Source organism: Lagopus leucura, unplaced genomic scaffold, assembly GCF_019238085.1.
Source record: "Lagopus leucura isolate 7727_CA_CO unplaced genomic scaffold, USGS_WTPT01 Super-Scaffold_1, whole genome shotgun sequence".
NCBI classification, from domain to species: domain Eukaryota; kingdom Metazoa; phylum Chordata; class Aves; order Galliformes; family Phasianidae; genus Lagopus; species Lagopus leucura.
In genome coordinates this window covers 35,355,932-35,368,381 of record NW_024962250.1, presented here as the reverse complement: position 1 = coordinate 35,368,381, position 12,450 = coordinate 35,355,932, and positions in this window count along the sequence as shown.

Sequence of the window (12,450 nt, the reverse complement as noted above, 5' to 3'; positions counted from 1 at the left end):
CTCCTCTCAATCAATATGCATTAGTGTGCAACTGGTGACTACGGAAACATCCACACCACTTGGCTCATTCTCTTGCCAAGCATTGATGTGTTCAGCTTCTTAGATGCAAGTTACACAGAGAAATTTCAGCTATGGGGAATGCAATTATTGCTAAGAAAGAGAAAACCTGAAAATAAATTCGGCAGTACAATACTAAAGTTAAGCACAAGGAATTAGATTCTTAATTGTAACTGTTCAATATTATTCTAGTACAAAACATTTTTCTGTTATATAAATTACCACATCAAAACTATCTCCCTCCTTTTAACCCTCGTGTATGTAATTATGGATGAAGGTGCAGTTACTGTATTTATCATGTATTTCTCAAGAATGTTGTGCTTTTGTTGGCTCTCAGGATTATTTAGTCAGTAGAGATCACTTGATTGTACCAAAGAAGAATTTTAGGTCAGGAATTTACAGTTACACAGAACCTAAACCACAAGCCAATGGCATCATATTAGTGCTAACTTCTCATCTCCATCCAGCCCCAGGTCTCGGGCGGCCCTTCCTGGATATCCTCTGTTGTCCCTGCCCAAGGCTTTTGCCATCTCACTCTCTCTTTTGACACCACCCTGTTGTTTGGCTACTGAGCCCTGTTGTTTCTCTAATGAGATCAAGGATTTTGCCAAGTCCTGTTCCTTCCACTTCTGTAGCATATTTCAAATTCCTCCAGCCCTCTCTATCTCAAAATTCTTGGCTCTGTATAACTGTTTTATTTTGGCTGCTGGAATCCCATACTAACCTAACCAGATTTATGCTGGCAACACACATCTTTGTTACCACGTCTGTTTTTCCCTGGGCATATCTTTGTTTACCTAGTCTGGTGGTGGTGGAACCAGTACAGTAAAACTCAGTGTATAGACACTTAGGAAAATCCATGACTGAGTCTTTAAAACATATAGAAGTGCCACAAAACAGAGCTGAGGACGTAGCTTAACTCAGAACTCTGGTTTTCTTTGTGCTTTGTTTCTTTCTTTCATGCCCACTTTGCACACAGGTGAATGCCCATGAGCAACTGTCTCTTGGTAATAGCAAACATGATGCAGAGACTCTCAGATTCTTCCATTAAAGCTGATTGAATTAGGCTATTGCAGCTAATAATGTCTGTTAATTACATCAGTGGATCACTAGTTTAATGTACACTGGTAGATAAATGTAGATGCTGATATTGGTGATGGCAGTGATAAAAATACAACAACACAAATGCATTCTCATCTGCTGCAAATCACTTCTTCCTCTATAAACTTTCCCAGTATTTCAAGTAAAATTCACCTTCAATTTTAGTTAGCAAACCTTTATGTAAAGCTCAGATAACATTCATCCCATGACCATTTCTATCAGTATTTTCTTCCTGCTCTGGCAGATCACCCAGAACACTGACTATAACAGCTTTCCCATACACAAAATGCGCTAGATCGCTTTCGTTTCAGAGTTTCTTCAGTGGCTTACTAAAAGACAAAGTTCATCTTATTTTTAAGCTTTTTATAAGACCCGTTTTGGCTGAACTTGGAAAATGTGACTATACAATGGGAAAGGGCAGACCCTCTTTCTTTTTTTTTTGTATGAACACAATGGCAGGATAAGGGAGGCACCGCACATTGCAAGGAATACACTTTAATCAAGTTGCCCAGCACCAAATATTCATCTCCTACCACTCTAGATGCCAATGTTTGTTTTCTGTCTGGGAGAAGAAACAGACAGCACTTTTCACTTTAATAAAAATCTTTCAGAACGAAGCAAACAGATGACCTAATTTGGAGGATCTGCTGCTTTCCTTGGTTTGCCCGTGACTTAGGAGGTAAGGATGACTGCAGCGTCTCTCCTTACAGCCTTGCTGGAGGAGATTTAACGCTTTCTTGCTCAGTTAGCTGCTGAGACACAGGAGAACAAATCTGACAGCACTGGGTTCGACACTCCCTTCAGCAAGGGACTTACTCCCTTCTACAACTCCTACCAAACACATCACTGTTACTAACCCATACTGCTTGCATGGAGTGGGAGCTGCAAAACATGCTGCTATGACTAACACTTCAGGATGGAAGGTGGAAATCTAGCTTCATTAAACACACGCAGACGCTTGCTAGTATTACTTTTGCAACTAAAATCAGGACTTCATACTCAATCTCACAGCAGTCCCGTTCTCTAGTACAATAGCATCCAGTGCTGTAAGTTTTAAGGACATCGTCACAAGCTTTCTGATAGGTTTCCTTAAATTCCCAGCTCCTACAGTGGACATCCAAGTATATCATGACAAAAAAGCATGAACACAGGGAAAGCTTATCTTTTACCTAAATTACTCACTCCCAGCCTTCAAGTTTGCAGGAAAATATAAAAGTCTTGATTTGCAGTGCAGAAAAACTGAAATGCTTATTTATTTATTTTGAATTGTCATTATAGCATGGCCAATCTCCAGGACTCTGGGGCTCAAGTGTTACGTTTTTAATATTGGTAGCTGACAGTGGATATGAACAACACTATGGGGCTGCAGGCATCTTGTCTTGTATGCACATAGCATCTGGAACAGCAGAGATGACTTTGTGATCTGTGACCAGGTAGAAAAAACAGACTGAAGAGTCCTGCTCTTTTCATGGATTCATCTCCTTTAAAGCCAGATCTCCTGCTCTTTTCTTCCAGCAGAACTTAATGCCCCAAAATCAAGAAGGGGTAAGAAGAATGGTGAAGAGGAAGAAGCATGAAACCTAAATCCTCCATTTCCTACATCATACCCTGTTGCATGCTGGAAGAGCATTCCTGTTGTCACTGAGCTGCAGGTAGAAAAGACATCAGTGCTGCGTGCTCTCCTGAGATCCTGTGCTAGGAGTGGAGGAAGGGGAGAAGGGAGGTATTGGTGTACTGGAACCATTGTGTTTTCTCCCCATGTAAATCCTTATCAGCTGTGCCTTACACAGCCCCACACAGCCACCACTTGGTGGAATTTGCAGAGTTGTCCACAAACTTCCAAAAAATATAGCATCAACTATCAGCCAAAAGGAGATGGAAGCTGTGCTCTATTGGTGAATCATACCCACTAGTGGAAATACATGTTTTATTTCTCATTTAAGCTTGGACACTATACCACTGTTTTTTGCTACTGCAACGTAATAGAGCATCTCCCTGTAAGGATTTTGCATTAGGCAAAAAACATGCATACACAGGTAATACTGCAATAATTTTGTAAGCAGAAATTGAGATTTGTTTTTACACCTGCACAGGAGACTACAGCAGGTGTTGCTACCAGCATGGACTGTTACCCAAGTCCAGATAAAAAGGTAGTTTACATGAGAATAGGTGGTTTGTTTTAAATATCTTGAAGCAATACGTGGCAGTACATCTAGGATTCCATCTTTGTTCCAGAGCCACGTGTGAACTGATCAGATTTCATTTTCATAAAATCCTGGCTTATTCTGTGGCTCACTGGTTATTAAGATTAAAGCAAATGGTACCACGTGTGGTCCTGCACATGCATTATTAAAAGCACCAGCAACCTAGGGCTACCAAGCACCCAGGCATGGTTTACTTCCACTGTGTCTTAGGGCAACTCCTCTGCATGGCCTTTACCCATTCTGGTACCAGCTGCCTACCTGTCTTAGCCATTAGTTGTCACCAGTTCTCCATATTCAACTGGGAGAGGTTTCTCTCTGAGCAAGTTATTATGAAATTTTCCTGTGTTAGAAGGGATAGGAGTGAAGATGCTTCCACATACTCTAAGCCCACATCATTTCTGTTGCCCACGTAACATACCATCCCCTGAAGCTACATCCCCTACTCACTGCTGACACTGAGTATTCATCCAGATTTGAAGCTGCAAGATATAATTTAGTACGTAGTTTTGCATCCAGGCACTTGAAACTGACTTTTCTCTTTCACTACGCCTAAAAGCAGCCACTTTGCTTACCAACTCCAACACAGGTTTTTTACTCAAATTGAAACAGTTGAAATCAAACATATTTTCCAGTCAGTTCCATTACTGAGTCAGCTATCTATGTGCACTGCCAAAAGAAGTAATGGGAAGTATCTACGTAGAACAAAGAGAGCACAGATCAACAGGACAGAAAATTGAGTCTCTTTTGAGCCACAGTCAAAATCAGCGCCATCAGTGATGGACAACGTGACAGGGCTCACTGCAGATTTGCCCATTCCCCATACCGTACAGACAGTGTCTATGCTGCATGACTGCTTTGCAGCCCTTTTTCCTTTAATCCAAATAGTGTCAGCCTTCAGCCTGCTTTTCAGGGTATCTGTCCGGCTGCAGACACTACTGCATTGATTCCCATCTGGTGCATGTTTTTAGAGTTTTCTACACAACCTTAAGGATTAACTGCCTTTTTTTTTTTCTTTTTTCTTTTTTTTTTCCCCCACAGAAATTTAGATTCTGAAGCCCACTGAAGAAAACAATCACTGCAAAGAAGTACCAAATCTCTTGCAAACTCTCCCCTGATCACTGCATTCAAAGATCTACCAGCAGCTGTTGATGTAACGTTATGGATGTTTAGCAGGACTTCCTGTATCTAATGAACATAGCTCTTTCAGTGAGGAGACAAAGTGCAATGCTGTCCCAGGAAAATAATAACGATGTAACATTCAGTCAGGAATGCACTTACTACACGGCCTGGAATCAGGAATTGATCTCATGCCTCTGTAACAAAGATCCCATCTGTAGTCCCATGCGGGGAGAGCACTGACACTGCTTCAGAAGGGAAGTGGTTATCCTGCTCCCAAAAGGAACTGATTAGGGGAGATGTTCCAGAAGCTATTTGATACAGACTGCACAATTCAGGATGGTATTTATACAGTGAGTCAAAAAACTACACAGTATTCTCAAATATTTTATGTCTAAGAGTGCCAACAGCTTTGTCAACTGACAGTGAAAATTAAACTTTAAGAGAAATGAGGCGTATAAGTGCTTTTAAAACCTTGCTCCTTATTTGTGCCTTTCTGCACAGAGGATGTGCCCAGGGATATGGGAAGCAAAATACAAAGTTGTGAGGTGGTGTTGGAAACCAGGACGAGGTAACACAGGCAGCTTGTAAGAAAGGCTTTCAGCATCTTTTGTCAAATATCCAACTTGTGGAAACTGTGCAAGCAAGGGAGTTTTGCTTCATCAATACTATAAAATAAACTGAAGTTAAAATGGGTGCTGCCCAATGCAATTGTCAAACATTGCTGCCGCAATACAAAGACAAATGTTTATTGGCTTAACTTTGAAACTGCAGTAAATGCTCTTCTATTCAATTAGATAAACAAATAAAGTACTGAGTATATAATGGGGTTCTTTCAAGTAAATTATGCTTCCTAACTCATGTGTAAAAGAAAAATAACTTCTAATGTTTATATTCCTGAAAAATAAGAAACCATCAAGGCTCTCCTTCTGTTACATTCCAAATATATATTAAAAAAAAAAAAAAAAAAAAGGAGGTTTAAATGATGTCCATTTTATGACGTGAGCAAAGGAATAAAATAAAGCCAGGCTGACATTGCAGCTTTTCTTCTCGCTGTTACCAGAGAAGAAAAAATAATTCTCAGTTCTGTTCTCATTTACAGTAGCACAAATCTCCAGGAACTGCACTGACTTCAGTTGGTTATTTTGGATTTATGGCAGACTGAGAGAGATTAGAATTTGGTCACACATGAATGAAGAACAGAATGTCCACATTTGCTGTAAATGTATTTTCCTTTCTTAGGTACACAAAAGAGCAGTGCTGTCCTTAGCTCATGTGCTGTGGGTTTACCTGACAACTGAGAGATATTTATCCTGGTACTGAGTGGGATGCTGCAGGGAACTATGTGCTTTGTCACATTTGCCAGCAAATATTTCCATTTTATGGCCATAAAGAACCACATTCTCTACAGGATAAGGGCGTTAGAGAAAAGGCTAAATGCATACATACAGCATTATGCGTCCAGTGATGAGAACCACCTGTTTATGAGTCTGTTCTATTGTTTCTGCCAAAGATTGGCTCTAAGTCACAGCAATCTCTCATGCAGATATATTTGCATACATGGACTGCGTGTCTTTAAAATACCAAGCAGAAATCTGTAGTAGTTATTGTCAAGCACTCTAGTTAAAACAATCTATAATTCCTGATCCTGACGAAGGATGGCATTTTATTCACTCAGCTTACCCAGTTATGAGAGTCTAAGATCTAAACTCAGCAACTAAAAAATATAACAAACAGCTCTCTATGGATTTAGAACCAATGATATCCCCCGCATAGCTTCAGATCTGTGTCCCCAGTGACTTATTCAGCATGTGGCCAAACAGTGACTTTGCATTGTCTTGACACCTCTCAGTTTGCAATACTCATGCCTCCTTCCATTCTGCAGGCTTTCTCATGAAGAGTCTGCAGGCAAGGAAGAGGCATTAAGAGCATGGCAAAAGAAAGGTGAAAACAGACTGCGTCAGGAGATCAGCAGAGATTAGGGATGGATATCTGTGGGCTTGCTTTTGCTGTGAGCATGCTAATGCCCAAATCTCCAATTGAAATGCACTGGTTACGTTTTCTGTGGCCTCTAAGGCCATACTACAGAATAACAAATCCAAATGATTCACAAATTAAAAATGTGGAGCTCTTCTTCAATTTTTGTGCATTTGCTTTTGGTTGTTTTTGTGCTGAATTAGAACTAAAGAACTGCTATTGTCTAAATGCACAACATTTATTACAAACAACAACAACAACAACAAATACTGCCAGGATTTCAAAGTCAAGCACTCAAAAGCTAGGAAATGTCAATGCCAACAGTTTTGAGGGTCCAATTTAAAATGCCTCGGATTTAATTTTTCAGAACCTTCTTACACAGCCCTTCATACGACCAGTGGACCGGTCTCCAACTTCTCAGTGAGCTCTCAACAACAGCTCAGCTCAACTGCTTCCAGGTTCATTGCTAAGCCACCCGAACTCAATCAGCTTGACCCCTGTTTGTTTCCTGACTTCAAGTTGCGCACCTAACTCCTGCTTCCCACCTCCTCCACTGCTGTGGTGCTCTCCTTTCTGTGCTGTCCTTCAAGCACTCATTCTCCTTGATGAAAGCTACACTCCCTTGAATTAGGTTGTACAGAGCTTAGCCCGTCCTTCCTCAGAGCCCTCCTCCAGCTTGCTTCTAACCACAAGAATCTCTTAAAAGCATCCAGGCTGTTTTGTTCTGTTTTGATACTGATGAGTACAATAAACTTGTGGATTCCTAAGCACTACTGCAATACAAATAAATACGAAAATAATATTGCTTGCTTAATGAAGAAGAGGCAGGAAAATGGCCAGTTGTGGCTTCTTACCATTCTATCTCATAAATCAGATATATACTTATATTGAAATACGTCAAAATTAAAGCCAGGTACTTGCTCCCTACATCTGGTAGAAAACAACTCTCCAACTATATTTTTCTCCTTTGGAACATCTGAATTTACTGGACAGAAACGTTTCATAGAGACAAGTATTCAATTAAATTCCTCTGGAAAACATGCAAGCTTCCCTTGGAGCTGCGCCAGCCCCCAGCTTCTGAGCAGCCCAGCTGGTAGTCTCCTGAGGAGCAGGGCTTCCAGCTCTCACAGCTTCAACAAATCTTGCTAGGCAAACTGCCTGAAGATAAAGACCCACAGGCTTTTACTGCCTGCAGCCCAAGGCAGACTACCAGGCTCAGTGTCATGGGGATTGAGATAGCCGGGTCATGGCTGGAGCCATGGCCAACACTCAAGCATTCAGCCAGTCAGGCTCCAGTCCTTTTTACAGACAATTTCAAACAACTGGAACATCAAGATTCCCTGAGAAATCAAAATACTTTTCTCCTTTCAGCTCTATTGCATACGTACTGGCCAAAGAAAAGCAGATTTCTTATTCTTTTGCCCTTCTTCAGCTGTTCCTTATTACTCTGCGTTAGTCTTGTTTGTTTCTTTGTATAAACTGGTTTGTAGCTCTTTAGGGAAATTCACTATTTTTCTACCTGTATTTCTAGCATAATGAGACCCAGATTGTAGCTGTGCATGGTGCTGCAACACAGACAACAAGGTGTTATCGTTTTCTTTTTTCCCCTCATTAGAGAGGAGCTTATTGAAAAATCAAAGTCTTCCCTGTAATCATTTTCACTCTGCTAGCTGCAGGCAACATTTGTTGGATAGTAATTAAAATAATTAAAAAGCATCTGAATTTTGCATACATATTGTTTCTTATTTTTTCCACAGGCGATGTGTTTGTTCTTCCCCCAGCTGAAAAGCTAGAAATCAGAATTTACTTCCAATGTTCTCACCTCCTTCTCTCTATTTTATACCATATTGCAAGTTGTCATATTTTGTTATGAATACCTTATGAACTGCCTTATTGACATATTAGCTACATATTTATGTGGAAGAGCTTTTTTTTCCTCCACTATTTTTAGAGATCAATATAACATGTCATGATACCTGCATCTATAATTGTACTGATATTTCACTCATATATTTTTTACATTATTTACAGTATTTAGTACAGCCCAAGGCATTGTATGAGCCCTTCATTTCCCTGGGCAGATGGCTAAATTCCAGCTCTTCTGAAAAATGACACTATTCTAGTTGAAACAGGTGAGCTTTTCACTATACCCACAAGACAGTACTTGGCTTTGCAAAGTAAAGATGGTCATTTCTCACTCAAAGAGACTCAGTTTGATTTTCTCAAAACAAGCAGGAGCCAATGAAAAGATCTAAGGCAAACAAACCAAAATATTCCCATAACCCAGAGTGGTGCACACCAGCAATACCACACACCGTTCCTGTCTCGCTCATGCTGTCAGTCCTTATGAACCAAATTCTGCAAACCCATACACGAATAATTACTCTGAGTCCTTCTGACTGAAGCTATTCATGTGATTAAAGCAACCCCGAACCAACTGATGGTAAATAAAATTGTTGGAACATACTGTTACATACCGTAGTGTGGACCTCTGATTTTATATTTAGTAATGTAAATGTAAATCACTTAGAACAACACCAAAAATAAGTCCCTCAGATAAGTTATTATTAAAATAAAATAAAAATTTCTCTAGGGCTCCATTTAAAATGCCAGAAGAATTGCATAAGCACGATCCTGACTTTCATGAATGTAACCAGGGTGGTTATACCCCAGAACTGAGTAATAATTAAAAGCGAGATATTGGCAGCTTCAGGCTTGCTTTTTTGCAGGAGCCCAGGGGGTAAACTTTAAAGGCAAACTTCAGAACAGCCACTTCATTACAGAAAGAACCTGCACCTTATCCCCAGAGAGGCACTCATAACATCTCTGAGGCAACGCAAGGATGGCCCACGTGCAGAGGACATGCTTTCATGCTGCCACCCATATGGATTTCTAACATGAAATCATACTGGATTTTGGATCTTTTACCCATCTTTTGGCAGCTCTGCTGGCTTCCTTTTGCCCATCACTGGGGACTTAGGTTATGTGTTCCCCTGACATCAAAGCCTTAATACTAAATTCACGGCATCTCCTCAGCACAGGACCTGTGCTTAGCAGCTCACAAATGACAGATTTGGTGTAGTTTACATTTCCTCGCTTTTTTCCTGTAACCATGATGGTTAGAAATAACTTTTAAAAATGAAAGCTGAGAATGGCAAGCGAGTGAGCCTCTAACTGCTGAGCCTTTCAAACTTGCAGTATCTTAATAACTAGAGTACTCACACACATAAAAAAAACCATGAGAGAACAATGATATCCTGCAATATCTGGAGATAAGGAAAGCTCTGGACTCGGTGATTTTGTTCATGAGCAACAGTATGCCAAGGAGCAAGGTAAGCCTGGTGAAGACAGACTGAATTTAAAAACATGCACACACACAGAAATCACTGCACGAAATGCGCTGCCTAACTGTGCATGAATGCACCCAGCAGTCAGGCACTTTGCTAAGCTTCAGCAGGGACACTCCTCTCTGCACATGGAAAACAGTGGGGCTGCAGCAGCAAACTTGCGGAGGAAGCATTCCCAGTTGTGTCCTAAAGTAAACAGCATAAAACAAGCTAATAGGGATACAACTCAACCCTCTGCAAAGTACATACCCACAGAGCGTGCGTCTATGTGTGTTTCAGGGGAAGGAAAGGTCTGTCTGCAAAGAAAACTGAAGCTCAAGGAAATCTTTTTGAAACACCAAAAAATTGTTTGGAAATCTTGCTGGTAGTTAAGAGTTACACAAAACATCTATATTTTAGTAACTTACAACAGGATACAAGCAGGTCCAGGTCACCACTCATGACAACATTACATATGACATTTAGAATCATAGAACCCCTAGAGTTGGAAGGGACCTTTAATGGTCATCTAGTCCAACTCCCCAGCAATGAACAGGGGCATGCACAGCTAGATCAGGTTGCCCAGGTCCTGATCCAGCCTTGCCTTGAAAGTCTTTGAAAAGACGTAACACAGAAATCCTTTTTGAGGAAGAAAAAGCAATAGACGTGCTGCCATGAAAGGCAACCTGTTATTCTGACGCCTTCTTGTTTTTTGGGAGTCAAATTAACAGTAACGCTTAGGAAGGAAGATGTGATGGAACAAGGCAATTGGTTTTGGAAGCGTATTATCTGTATCTATTTCAATTAGGAGTGTAGTGGTAAAAATGGATAGTGATCTGCAAAGAAACTGCGATAGCAAAGAGTCATCCGGGTTGTAAGAAGTGTGGGAACTGATAATCTAGTGACAATATCATATAAATGTAAACGTTATTTATGGAGAATTGCTAATTGAAACCAAAGGACTTTGCAAGCAGTTAAACATCTGCCTAAGCTTAAGTATCAGAACCATCTCTGTAAGTAATAGACATGAACACAGCACTTGATTACCTTGGAATTATGAATGCCCATTTTCACGTTTCTGGAGGAATGAAACCACCTTAAAATAGGAACTGCTTTGAAACAGGAACAGACATGTGGACATGTCTAGTAACACACAACATGGTACAGAGATCTGCAAGCTGATAGTGATCTGGAGTAATAAATCCATAGGGGCAGCACTGAGCAAATGCCTCCCAATGTTCTCTGGAATCAAATTACTCCAGCAAAAGTGGTGAGGACATGGTGGACACGTCTGCTCTGGTGGAACTTTGTGTGCACTGCGTGAGCAGAGCTCTCCTGACCCCAGAGCCAAGCTGCCATGTAGCATCTCTGTATTTGCTGGGTGTAGTGAAGTGAGTGCAGTTACATCCAAGTCACAGTCACTGTGCTGCAGGCAAGCTACAAAAGTAGTGCAAGGAAACAAGAAAGCAGAAGTACACCTCACTCACTCAACAGTAAGTTATTCCCCTTTGTCCATGGGAGCAGGTGGGAGCAGAGGGACATTTCCTTCCCAGGATTGTTCTTGGTCTTGCTGCAAGCAGTATCTAGACATTAATTGTAACAAAATTCCTATCCAGCTGCTCAATACCGGTTTCACCGCAGGGCATATTTTCCTATTTATTCTCTCACTCAGATCTCACCTGCAGCACTAAGCTAGCTCCTCAAACTTACTGTTATGTCCTTAGTTCAGCTGCCTGCTCACAACACCATCTGATACAGAAGTCTACTTCCAATTACAACTGCAGGTACATTAGCAAGACCAGGTCTATGACACGGGCAACCCCAAAAGCTTCCCACCTAAGAATAAGAATGGAATATGCAATTCATCACATACTATGACACGTTCCCAAAAACATACGCACACTCAAAACCTCAAAGTAGTGTCAGAATGTTTATTGAAGAGGGCAATCTAACTGGCTGAGCCGACCTGGTACCCGGTAACTTTTAACATAAGCAAACAGAGATACTGTAAACTTGCTGTGCACGGAAACTGTGTTTATACTTAAGTTGGTCTTGGAAGACTTAAAATAATTTAATAGCAAAATATAGCTTAAGTTCCCAGGAGCTCTGAATGACCTCAAGATCACTGTGAGAAAAACAGAAATACGAGGATACATCCAGCGATGCAAACAGTCACACCAATACTTTCAAATAGTCAGCTAATAAAATACGTTCAGCTGCCTACTTGTCATGAAAGTTTTACAAATATTTCTCTTAAAAGACACTACTTTTTGGTTCCACAAAACACACAATTTTGTCACTTGCATTATCAGAGCTGACAACAGGCATTCTGCAATGTAAGCGCTGGCCTCACTTCTCACTGAGCTCTGTAATTGCTAGCTATCTTTTTTTTATCCATATTGTTAAGACTCTCACCACCACATTAAGGGATAATAAGCTTATTAATGATGCAGGGGGAGAGATTAGAAAAGAAAAAAAAAAAAAGGGATGGGAAGAATTGCAGGTTATTCTCAGCGTAGTCCATGTATCATAAAATAATTTGATTTTTATGGAAGATAAAGCAGCCATACGCTGGAAAGGAGGTGATGGGGACACCACCCCTGGAGGTGTTCAAGAACTGTGGAGGTGTAGCACTGAGTGCCATGGCAGTGGGCATGGGTGGGGTGGGA